The 13,529-nt window shown below is 35.2% G+C and overlaps 1 protein-coding gene across 1 annotated transcript in view; it reads right to left on the bottom strand.

Annotated features, from left to right (window-relative positions):
* LOC138695212 (cytochrome P450 4C1-like) overlaps window positions 1-12,714 on the bottom strand; it is a 53,904-nt gene extending 41,190 nt beyond the window's left edge. The window contains exon 1 of the mRNA XM_069819671.1: window positions 12,661-12,714. The gene's annotated coding sequence lies outside the window, so the exon portion shown is untranslated. The remainder of the gene's footprint in view (window positions 1-12,660) is intronic.
* Window positions 12,715-13,529: the final 815 nt, after the last annotated feature.

Genomic DNA, 13,529 nt, shown 5'->3' with positions numbered 1-13,529 from the left:
ACCTTTCTTCATTTTTTTTAATTTTGTGTAATGGAACGAATTATTTCGCAACTCTGGCTCCACTAGGAGAATTTAAAAAAACTCTTGGGAGATCAATTTTCTTCCCGAAATAAAACTAAGATAAACAAACAAAGTAAAGAAAAACAAAAGAAATACACATGTGGATCTAATACATTGTCCACATGCCACCGGCGTCTATCACTGCCTGGCATTTTCGGGGCATTGAGTCCACCAGATCGCGGAAATAGTTCTGGTCCTTAGCGAAATCTTCCCAGGTAGTCAGAACTTGATCACACAACTGATTTGGATTTTGAGGTGGGATGTCTCGATATTTGTCAATCCTTCTCTTTTTCATGCTTTTCCGTGAACCGTCTTTGAACGTTTATGGCAGTGTGCGCGGGGTGATTATCCTGCTGGAAAATTAAATTTCCATCGGAAAGAAAACGATTATAAATTCCAAGAATCCAGCTCTTTCGCTTCTGTTTTAAAGCCAGTGCAAACATATCTTATCGCAAGCTATAATATAATTCTAATAAATGAAAGTTAATATACCAATTAAGTTTTGTTATGTTTCAAATGCACATTATGTATTAATTTACTAATATTTCTTAGGTACCGGTATGTAGTTATAATAATCACTTTCATGTCTTAAAATAAAACTCAGTTGTATGTTACCTAGTTGACTAGTTTCAGCTTTGTCTCAGCCGTTTTTATGATATTCTAACCTATGATCAGTTTCTTCTACAATTTTGAGTACCGGTACCATGATCTTCGTGACGCGGTATCTTTTGTGAATTTTTGTGTCATTCAAATTTTCAAAATGGTTGGTTTTTAAATGGTTAACATTATCTCCATTTGACTCTTAATTTTCGAGCAGTTCCAGATATAACAATTCTGCGTCGAAACGTTCCGCCATTTTATATTACAACTAATGAATAATTAAAAATTTAAAGACGGAAATTTCTATCACTAAATTTAATGATAGTTTTACTGGTTCGTTAGGCTAAAGATGCTTGGTGAGATATAAAAATGATTTAATGAACCAGTAAATACATTAATGAATCATTAAAACCTTAATGAAGCTTTGTGAAACCGGCCATAAGACTGGCAATATATAATTTAAGAGATATTTTGGAATATTAATATAGGGAAGATAATCTTTACAAGTCAGCTGATTATCATACTGACGCTTATTTCGATGCTGAGCTATTATCCATTTAATATTGAGGAAATGTGCGATCTCAACGTGGCAAGAAATTGAAGTCAGATTTGAATATCCTACAAACAGAAATAGGCCACTTGTTCCAATTCACCAGCTACTATTAACTTTAGATTCTATGTTACTGGCTCTTCAACTATAGCCGATGTCAATAGTGCTTCAAAATACGTAGTGAGTAAATAATAAAATGTTTCAGCAGCAATTGCTTCTTTAGGACGAAATTACATACACATGGACCTGAATTAGAGAATTTTATATGATACGGAATTCTCCTCGGGGTTTTGTGTACAGTTGACTACACACACATTCGTGTAATTATTGTCACCTGGTGGTCATAATGCTGAGATTTTTCTAAACAGAAATTCATATTTAGCATTATAAAATATAACCATACTTATAATAATAATTATTATTCAATAGTAGCCAATGCAGTTTTCATTTATCAACTCTCTGTACTGTATGAATATGGCTACTGTAACAGGTTACGATTTTCTACATATTTCATGACTTACTCTACAGTACAGAATTTAAATAATAATATCAGCCAATAAGAAGTTGTCTTACATATGCAAAAACATTACCAACTGCTGTTGAGTAGATAGAATAGTATTAACGACAGTTAAAGTTAAGTGTTGGTTATTTTAAACAAAATTGTGTTGGAAAAATGGAAAACATCTTAACAAAACGTTAAAAATAAACCAGCTGTTAATTTAACATTTGTTAAGCCAAATTAAACATTACTTGGAAAAACTGGCCATCAGTCTTATATATTGACTAAAGATTAACAGAAACCTACATATAGGATTTAAGGATATTTTTAAGTTGACGAATCAATCAGTCTGTTGATTATAGAATAGTTTTTTGGTACATAGATTGTCTTTATACTTTATAGTAACGAGGAAAAGACTATGCAGCGGCAACTGAAATTATCTCGAAAAATGTGTGCCGGGAACTGGTCCCTTTTCATATACGTACATGCACACATTATAGACTACTGCAGTACATCAGTTATTCATAGATTTCAAAAAGGCGTATGACTCGGTTAAGAGAGAAGTTTTATATAATATTCTTATTCAATTTGGTATTCCCAAGAAGCTAGTTCGATTAATTGAAATGTGTCTTAGTGAAACTTATAGCAGAGTCCGTATAGGCCAGTTTCTATCTGATGCTTTTCCAATTCACTGCGGGCTAAAGCAGGGAGATGCACTATCACCTTTACTTTTTAACTTCGCTCTAGAGTATGCCATTAGGAAAGTTCAGGATAATAGACAGGGTTTGGAGTTGAATGGGTTACATCAGCTTCTTGTCTATGCGGATGACGTGAATATGTTAGGAGAAAATCCACAAACGATTAGGGAAAACGCGGAAATTCTAGATGGAGCAAGTAAAGCGATAGGGTTGGAAGTAAATCCCGAAAAGACAAAGTATATGATTATGTCTCGTGACCAGAATATTGTACGAAATGGAGCTATAAAAATTGGAGATTTATCTTTCGAAGAGGTGGAAAAATTCAAATGTCTTGGAGCAACAGTAACAAATATAAATGATACTCGGGAGGAAATTAAACACAGAATAAATATGGGAAATGCGTGTTATTATTCGGTTGAGAAGCTTTTATCATCTAGTCTTCTGTCAAAAAATCTGAAAGTTATAATTCATAAAACAGTTATATTACCGGTTGTTCTGTCTGGTTGTGAAACTTGGACTCTCACTTTGAGAGAGGAACAGAGATTAAGGGTGTTTGAGAATAAGGTTCTTAGGCAAATATTTCGGGCTAAGAGGGAAGAAGTTACAGGAGAATGGAGAACGTTACACAACGCAGAGCTGCACGCATTGTATTCTTCACCTGACATAATTAGGAACATAAAATCCAGACGTTTGAGATGGGCAGGACATGTAGCACGTATGGGCGAACCCAGAAATGCATATAGAGTGTTAGTTGGGAGGCCGGAGGGAAAAAGATCTTTGGGGAGGCCGAGACGTAGGTGGGAAGATAATAAAATGGATATGAGGGAGGTGGGATATGATGGTAGAGACTGGATTAATCTTGCTCAGGATAGGGACCAATGGCGGGCTTATGTGAGGGCGGCAATGAACCTCCGGGTTCCTTAAAAGCCAGTAAGTAAGTAGTTTTATAGTGTAGCTATATGTGCATAGATTTTGGAAGTGACTGTCCATCTAAGTCCACTCGGATCTCGGACCTGTATGTTTACCCTTGTGTCCTACCCATTCCAGCTTCATTTTGCTTGTTGCAGAGATTTTTTTAGTTGGTTATTTAACGACGCTATATCAACTACTAGGTTATTTAGCGTATATGAGATTGGTGATAGGGAGATTGTATTTGGCGAGATGAGGCCGATAATTCGCCATAGATTGCCTGGCATTCACCTTACAGTTGGGGAAAACCACGGAAAAAAACCCAACCAGGTAATCAGCCCAAGCGGGGATCGAACCCGCCCGCGCCCGAGCGCAACTTCAGACCGGCAGGCAAGCGCCTTAACCGACTGAGCCACGCCGGTGGATTGCTGCAGAGATATCAACCGACCTTGCATCGGTGAGTCACTCGCTCGTGAGTTCAGATTAAAAAAAATCCGTCTGCTAAAATCGCTGGCTCCTACTTATACGAGTATATTGGTAGATATTTCTAAGTTTGAACTATGACCTCCAAATCATATCCATGCGCGCCTGGTCCGTCAACACGTGTCGAGCGATAACCACTTGAAATTTGTTTGCTTACTTAAAGATTGAGAAGTGGAAGTAAACAACATAGGCCATTGATTTTTTTCCGTTTCCAGAGGGCTTTTATTGGTTTCAGATAATTGTACAATGTGTGCATAATATAGTGTGCAGAAATGACTTTACGTGTTACTTGCGATGAAATTTACGAGAAAATTAAAGAAAAGAGTAATGATACGATATGATATGATATTTATTTGTCATTCAACTTTACAATTCACAGTTATGGTGGACCTTCACATTTCTGTTTTTCGATCCACCATCCCTTTAATACATATAACTCTTTTCTAATAATGTATTCTTTGCCGAGAATTTCTTGATTACTTTCTAATGTTCTGTTATGACTGAATTGCTATATGTCCTTCCCCCTCTATCCTCTTCTATTCTCTCCCTCCTACCTAGACTGTCTCCCTTCCATTTCTCGCTCACCTATTAAATATTGCATATTCCTTCCTTAATAATTTGCGTTATTTATTTATTTTCTTCTCTACCCTCAAATCCTACCTACTCTTAATCATTGTTTTACCGCTATTTTCTCCTAGATTACTTGCTAACTTTTCCGTTTACTCTATTTTACAACACTTACAGAGGCCTCAAACTAGGAAGCTGCCTGGAGAGGGGAAGTAGTAGAGCTAACGGAGGGGGCCCACCTAGGCTCCGATACCCAGGTATAGTCATATTATCCGAAAAGTTGACCTCTTGACAATATATTCAAGATGTACCCTCCCTATGCAGCCTTCTCAACTGTTATTAGAACTGAGCTGTACCGTTCTAGTCCACAGTGCACAGCAGTAGGCGGACAGTGGTAGGGGAGAAATGCTCTATGCGCCTGCGCGAACGAGACAGCTTGCTAGTTTGAGGCATCTGTACATCACTTATTTTTTTTTCTATCCTCTGTTTATTTACGTATTGAGCCCTTTCTCTTCGCTTCACTCCTAAATTTCCTATTTTATTACCTCTTTCCATATATTTATTTATATAATACTCCTACAGTTATAGTACCCCTGATACTACTCCCAACCCATAACATTGAAAAACATGAAATATCTAATTCACTTAATTACACTTGCAATTTCGGTCTCATTCCACTTCACATTTGTTCAGATGATTTTTTTTTTAAGAATAATGAGACTCTTGTGCAACATGAATATGCTGTGCAATATAAAAGAACAAATTTGAATTAAATTTAGACAGTCATAGCACCAAATCACTAGACAGTGTGATAAGAATGTGGCCTATTTTCCTTCAATATTATCAGCGTTAAATAAAATAACTTATGTCACTGCAGCGAAACCATGTATCTTCGTAAATATTCAGACGATTATTACAAGAAATTGAGTTACAATTTACTTCTTATTTGTATGAAAATCATTGACGCAGGTGCTTTGAAAGAAATTTAAGATTTAAGTGAGAATATTAGGTTTAGATTTATTTGTATTGTCATCGACATTTATATTAGTTATAGTGTACCACTACATTTCTGGATACGGGTTTCACCATAACTTTATTATATTTATGTACAATTAGTTATGCAATCCCGACAGCTTGTTAAACTGTGATAACTCTTCTACTCCCTCTATTAAGTTAACTCCAAACAGTCAGTTTCTCGTTATTGTTCTTAAACATCCACCATCTGTTCCAGCATAAATTTATACAGGGTGATTCACGAGGGAAGGTCAAAAATTTGGGATACGATATCTTGGGGCCATTTTGAGTGAAAAAGTGCATATGAACATAGGTCCGTTTTCGAACGATGGCGGAGCTAGATGCATTTTTTGGTAAAAACGTCTTACGTGAAAATGTGAGGCAAGGTCACCGGTCGCAATGAATGACGTAACATTGGAATCTGCATTGTGAGCGATGTAGATAAGAGAAACAAACCAGGTGGTGGGGCATTAAAAATGTCACAACAAATACGCTATCACTTATCAGTTCACAGCAGTTCAGTCAGCTACCTACAGTACAGTAGTTATACAGGTACAGTTATCGGAAGTGTTAACTTGTGTTTTTCAAGATGCCTTATAAATTTCCGACTACAGAATACGCCGATATTGTGTATGTTTATGGTTTGTGCGATGGAAGTACCTTGTGTGCCGTCGCTGAATATGAACGACGCTTTCCGAACAGAAGGGTAGCCTACCATATCGAAGAGTATTTACTGTCTATGAGGTTGGATGAAAGACTTGGTATAGCAAAGGAACGGGAAACGAGAGAGGCGCTAATCGACCGTATTTTGGATGCGGCATAAAGAACAGCCACGTGCAACTTTCCCGAGCGATGAGGCGATTCACGCCCGAACGCAACAGTGCATTGAAGCAGAAGGAGGTACCTTTGAAAATGTGCAAAAACATCGACCCCAACTTCTAGAATATTAGATGTGTTTGCATACGTGAATATGAACTTTAAATTTGTCCGTTATCTGTCTCTAAATGCGAGTTAGTACAATGGAATCCCAGAAGTTTTTGTGAAATCAAAGAACCATATCTCCGTAACCGCTGGAAAACGGACACATATTCATATGAACTTTTTCACTCAGAATGACTTCAGAATTCATATCCTAAATTTTTTACCTTTCCTCGTGAATTGCCCTATATAAAATGCCGTCTTTCTACGTCCCATCTTACTCGTTCTACTTTACAATATATTGTTCTGTTGATCATTATTACTATATCAAAATAAATTTTAACTGACTATCCTATTTAAAATCACTATACTAATATTACTTATTTAACACTTAACACTTCACACGTTTTAACTCATTGGGATTCTTTTTCTTCCTTAATACCCATCATTATAATAATCTTGTTAAAACTTGACATTAGTATCTAGTTCACTTTAGTTTAATCATCCATTCCTTAACCTCAAGCAACACTCAGAATAAACTATCAAAAATTGTAATTACTCAAGTGAGAATAGTAAGAAGAGGAGAATTAAAATTCTGCGGAACAGTATGGGTGCTGCGTAGCTTTCATAAACCACAGTGGTGAATTTAAGGGCCGAAGATGAAAATTCAGCGAAACTATTAAAAGAAGTGACTACAATAACATCTTCCAGACGTGAAAAACTGTGAATCACGGTTGAAGTAAAAAAAACAAGCCACGAAAGTCACAGAAGAAGAAGAAGAAGAAGAAGAAGAAGAAGAAGAAGAAGAAGAAGAAGAAGAAGTGTTATCAATGATAGTAAGTACATAGAAATTTTTCAAAATAGCAATACTTTATGACACCCACAATTTTCATGGATCTGTAATTGTGCAGGCAGCTCAATTATTTTACTGGTTGGAGAATATTAGAAGAGGTTATTGAGTCTAGAAACAAAAAGATGTGAGAAAATTTCCAGAAAGCTTTATTCAAAGAATTTCAAGACGAGACGGCAATTTGGACCTCTTTAGCAGGTTAATGTTGATTTCTGACTCATTAATTTCCAGTTTGAAAGAACTGTGATAGGAAAATGAAAAAAAATATATATCTTCGGAAGTGTTTGATCTTTTGGTAATATCCGAAGAAGAGAAGGGGGAACAAAGACGACAAATTTGAAACACCTGCTTGCGAGGATGGGTGACAGTCATCCTTGAAATTCCTTAGTTTATCACGTAAGAATATTTTATCTTCCTTTTTTAAAAATCAAATTGCGAGCTTCAAACACTTTTGTATTTTAACTTGTCTGCAATTTATAACAGTGAAGCTACTCAGTGCACCCGAAGCACATTTTGCATATGCAAATGGCCTATTCCATCTCAAATCGACCGAAATATAGAGAAAATTGACCTTGCAATTTTTAAATACAATGAAACTTTTTCTGTCCGTTGACAACTGTGATACAATGCTTTGTGCAAAGTTTGAGGCATCAGAACTTCATAGTGTTTAAATTAAAAATATTTAAATTTATCGTATTTTCATAAAATTAGCAAATTTAAACTGTTGTGCCTCCGAAACCCTTTCACCCAATGATCAAAATCATGGTTTATTTTTATGCTGAGAAATTAAAGTTTATATTGACATATAAACAGTTTTTCTTACTTTTTATGGAAATGGAGAAATTTATATTTTTCTTCATGAAGACGCCTTTGCCCAAGAAAAAATATTTTTAAAATATATGGTTAGATTCCGCATTGAAAGTACAAATAAACACATATTTTTTACTGGTGCACAGTTGATAAGAAAGTATTGAAAATATCAAATAAAAAAAATAAATAGTACGCGCGTGAACTAACCAGCTGATTGTAGGTAGTCGAAACAAGCAAGGCCAGGAGACAAACACATGATGTGTCGTCTAGCAGTCATGGCTGGGCTAGCTTTATCACAAGTTTTCATAAACACAGGAGTAAAATGACGCCCAATGCTGGCTTATCTTCAGCTTTGGCCAGTGCATGGGGTACTGCGCCGTTCAAGTCTAGGCGTGTGAAAATATTTTATTTAATACCCTCGAAACTTATTGCCGAGCCACTAAGCAAACAATACCGAATCCCTCTTAATAATGCAAGGTTTTTTCTCAATATTTTTTACATTTTTACAAATGGGCAAAAAGCCTAAAAGTAAGTAAAATCAGATTATCTGTCTCTCTGTATACAATAAAAATAAATAGGCTATTACTCCTTATCATAACCTACTAAATGTCAGCTTCAAAATGAGCTCCCGTTCAATGTTCTGCAGTAAATGGTTCCAGAGTTCTGAGCGCTGAAAGAGGCTTGTTTTTATAAAATACGCTAAATTTGTCGCTCAATAGTACAAAAACCGTTTGACTTTCGATAGTATATTTTTGAAAATGCACTCTCCTCAGCACCTTGTATAAATATGGAAAAAATTAGAGTATTAAAAAAATTCGAGGTTTTTTACTGATCGATTTCATATGGAATAGCCCAAATACTCAACACCTTGGTAAGTAGCAAAATGCGTATTTTATTTCTACCTAGTCATAGACATTCATAACAAGATGTATAAAATGTAGATATTCTGATATAACTTAGCACAAAAATGTAATAGAATTTACAAGTGTGCAAGTTCATACAACTTATAATATCACTAGTATTAAATAGCACGTAACATTTTGGATATCCCTATAAAACTACGAAAGTAAGAACGGATTATTTAAGTTATTATACGAAAGAATGTAGCCTACTCACCCAGAAAAACACAGCGCTTAATTAAATTTGGAATATACAGAGTGTTCGAAATTGATGTATGCGCTTTTAGAAATACTATTTCACAGCAAATAAATGAGATAGAAATACGATTTCTACTATTTATGATTCAGAAAGCAGTGGAAAACGTTTGAACATGTATTGGCTTAAAGAATACAAAACCCCAAAAATCGTATTTCTGTCTCATCTCGTTGCTGAGAAATAGTGTATCAAAAATAAATGTGTATACATCAATTTGGGACACTCTGTATACAGGCCCTCCACCCTTCATGCCCCAGAAGTTGGATTTATATAAAGGTATAATAAATAGGATTGCAATGGATATTGCAAGAGCAATAATTTCTTAACAAACACATTGTGAATAAAACAGAGAATAAAGCATTTTAAAATATTCAAAATCGTAACATACAAAATATTGGAGAAGCCCATTTTCTCTGCATAAGTTACACCAATTGAAAAATATAATTACCATTGATAATAAATATTTTATGGATTCTAAAGAGTTGTTTTATAATCTAGAGGTATTGGCTGATGACTATACTAAATTCCAGATAAAATTCATTCATTATATATAGAAATTACACTTTTGGATTTTACTAAATGTATACTATCGAAAGGTGTTACATACTTCCATCAGATGCAAATAGAAAGGATATAGAAAAGATTTTTACGTTATTTATATTTTAAAAAACATCACGTGTCGTCTTATGACAAGCAAATTTCATATAATCACTTACCTTTTGAATTTAATTATAAAACTTTAAAATCTCGACGATTAATAAATAGCCAAATTTTACTCTATAAGACTGTTAACGGTATATTGAATAACTGTGATTTTCTTAAATTCTTTCAGCTCAATGTAAAAAGAACAGAATTATGTCATAGGCAACCTTTTATTATTCCTATTCCTAGAACTGTTTTCTTCAAGAACTCTCCATTGTTTGTTATATGTAATACTTACAACTCTCTGTCTTTAAACTGTGATTCTCAATTGGATTTTAGTTTAACAATTGAAAAATTTCATACAATATTAAAAAGAATTGTATTTCCATAGATATTTAAATTATGAAGAAGTGTATTATAATGTTTTCCCTCTAGTTTTTAAATAATTTCGCATCATTATATTGACATTTGGCACTATATTAACTGTAATATTATATTCTAGCATCTATTACCATTATGTATTTTCTTTCTTTCGTTTGTGTTGTTTGTTTTGTTGTTTTTTCTCTCTTATTATGTATTTTCTGTATATATCTGTGTAAGCCACCTGTAATTGGAAGCCTGCTTCTGTTGGTGGTGGATTTAAAATAAAATAAAAATAAAAATAAAATAAAATACTGTACATGTGTTAATTGTGTTCATGTCTATCTGCGTTGTCCATGTTTTATTTTTTTATACAAGTCATAGTACTGAAACTGCCATATTGAATTCGCAAAAATTGTATTATTCGTAATTTTCGTATTTTGTGCTACATAGGTACCTTAAGCTATAATTTTCAATAGAAATTTTACATTTAGTTCTTCACATTGTCGAGCACATTCTTTCTCTCAAGCTGAATAACTGTCTCGAATTACATGCTAAGTCAGCTGCCTGCAGGTCCAACTTCACGATAGCATGGTGTTGATATACCACAATTCACCACAAGAAATATGATCAAATTATACAGAAAGTACAAGGACGCCCACAGGGAGTAGCCAGGGGTAGCAAATTACTACCACTGAGATTTTTATTTTTTACAAGTCTTTTCATTTTTCTCTACGTGCTCGATACAGGTTTCCTCAAACCCTCAGTAAACAAAAGCGAGTGCTTTGAACTATGAATGCGTGCGCAAGATAATTTTGTGCGAGATCGTGCGTAATTGCTTGGTTTCCGCACAAAACCAATCCGCGGAAAGTCTAAAATTCCACATTCAGAATTCCCAACCTAACACACATAACAATTTCCCTCTTCTTACCGCTTAAGTGACATATTGATTTTACTGCTTTAGGCTTTTAACATATTATTTTTAGAGACGTTCAATATGGTAATAATTATAAATTGGAAACTTACCACTGCAATTTCACCTAAATTGCACTGTTAATTATTGTTTTTAAATATTTGCAAAAATTAAAGTAAACTCTCCAACTCCACTAAAGTTACTGCATTCGTGATGCAAGTAACATTAAGGAAGCCGTGAAAAAAGCAACAAGATTCCAGACTCGTCATAGACTGGGGGAAAAAAAGACAGACGTATATCACGGCCTGCTGGAGTAGGCATTGCCACAACGAGGTTGAAACTCTTGCACACGTCCTGGATCCTGTCCGCACGGCGAAGCTCTGCGAAACGCTAGACATCACCAAGTACGATCAATTATAGCCACTGCCCTTAAACATGCCGATTACAACACCTTTGAAGAAGTACATGGTCTCTCCGTCACTGGCAGTACAAGGCGCATAGATATAATAGCTTTCAAGGAATCTACAAGATCTGGATACATAATTGATCCCACTGTGCGTTTCGAAACAGATGAGGAACAGCCAGCAGAAGTGGATAATGAAAAAAAGAATATCTACAATCCTACCATTCCCTATTACCTCAAAAAATACCAGCTAAAAGAGCTTGAAGTAAACGGACTTCTGGTTGGAGCAAGAGGTACCGCTACTCTCTTCATGAAAGATATTTTCACTAATCTCAAAAAAAATTATTTGCAGGAAATTATTTGTAGGAATTTCATTGTTAAAACAAAATCAATGGTTTTTCATGAACTTGTAAAAATGTCTATGGTTAAGTACTGTTTGTCCCTTATGGCAGCTCACGAATGGTGAGAAGATAAATAAATTAGAAACACAGAAAACATTTTAAAGCAACAATGTTGAAGATAGATATTTTTGTTTTGCAAATTTGCCGTCATTGAACAGAAACCAAGATGGAGATTTCATTGCAACTAATTAGAAATTCCTTTTTCAGGTATGTAATAAACGATCTTCGCACAAAATAATGTACGATATACGAGCGGTATGTTTTCTTTCAATTCTCGGAAATTAAAAAAGTTCAACTACGTTTCGCTTTTCCAAACTTTTCCTCGAACATGAAAACTTCAACATACAGCTCTTGTAACGCATATTACTATAGATTTCAGAACTGGCTATTTTTCATGTCGAGTTTTCTTTCTTCTCGTCCAACCATTTCCTCTAATTTTCTAACTATCTGGCTACCACTGAGATTGGATCCTGCGGGCGCCCTTAAGAAAGTAGCTTTAAAAATCAAGGGAATTAAAAGTGACAATGCTTTTTTTCTTTCTCCTGCAAAATCTTTTTAAAAACACACAGCGGATTTGGAGGCACATAGAGTCTACAGATAACTGATTAATGTCACAGATAACTGATTAATGTCCACTCTCCAAATGTAATTCGACTTCACGATTCTGTGTCACAAGCCACTTCAAGTCTATGGCACAATTTTATTGAACACAACTGCTGGCGTATTATCTTATTTGAAATTAGCAAAACTGTTGAAAATATACAGAAATAAAGTATGTTGTAATATAGCACTAATATACGTTCTTTGATATGCGTAAATGTAACTTACTTGGGGATGTGAATTCTGCGGTGTCGACGCAGAAGTTGTGTGTCGTCTCTTGCGTGCGAGGTCGACTGGCAAAAAATATAATTCTTGTTTCTTTTTTTCCTTCGAGCAACAGTTCATATTTACGCAATCATTATCTAGGGTACACATACACAAAAATTGTCTTAATAAGTTATATAACCTTTTGCCTCTTCTTCATTAGTATGAACGAAACTGGTTCATTCGCATCAGTTATTGCTACAGTTGAGGGGTTTCGGTTGAAAATCTGCTTAATGCAGTACTCTACTGTAGCGACTATATGTAACAAATTGTACCATATTCCATTATAGAGTCCACACCTGTGGAGTAACGGTTAGCGCGTCTAGCCGCGAAACCAGGTGGCCCGGGTTCGATTCCTGGTGGGGGGCAAGTTACCTGGTTGAGGTTTTTTCCGGGGTTTTCCCTCAACCCAATATGAGCAAATGCTGGGTTACTTTTGGTGTAGGACCCCGGACTCATTTCACCGGCATTATCACCTTCATCTCATTCAGACGCTAAATAATCTAAATGTTGATAAAGCGTCGTACTAAAATAAAAAAAAAATCCATTATAGAATGGCGTATAAAAGTAAGGCTCCGCTGCGAAACCTGCTTTATACAGGGACATCATTTTATTTTTACTAACATTTTTAATATTAACCTGTCTATACCTTTAGAGAACCGGAAACACCGCTTGCTCCCCCCCTCCAAGACTGGAGTTCGATGATACTGGCGTAAAACACAAATCACTCTACTAGGCATAGGAAGGAAGAAAAGTAGTTCATCCATTTACGTAAACTAGGAAATATCGCGATTTTGAGTTTGATAATTTTCATTAGGTTTTTCTTTAATCAA

The sequence above is a fragment of the Periplaneta americana genome, chromosome 2, assembly GCF_040183065.1.
Source record: "Periplaneta americana isolate PAMFEO1 chromosome 2, P.americana_PAMFEO1_priV1, whole genome shotgun sequence".
Classification (NCBI taxonomy): Eukaryota; Metazoa; Arthropoda; class Insecta; order Blattodea; family Blattidae; genus Periplaneta; species Periplaneta americana.
Note: the sequence above shows the minus strand (reverse complement) of the source record. Positions and strands in the feature narration are given on the sequence as shown.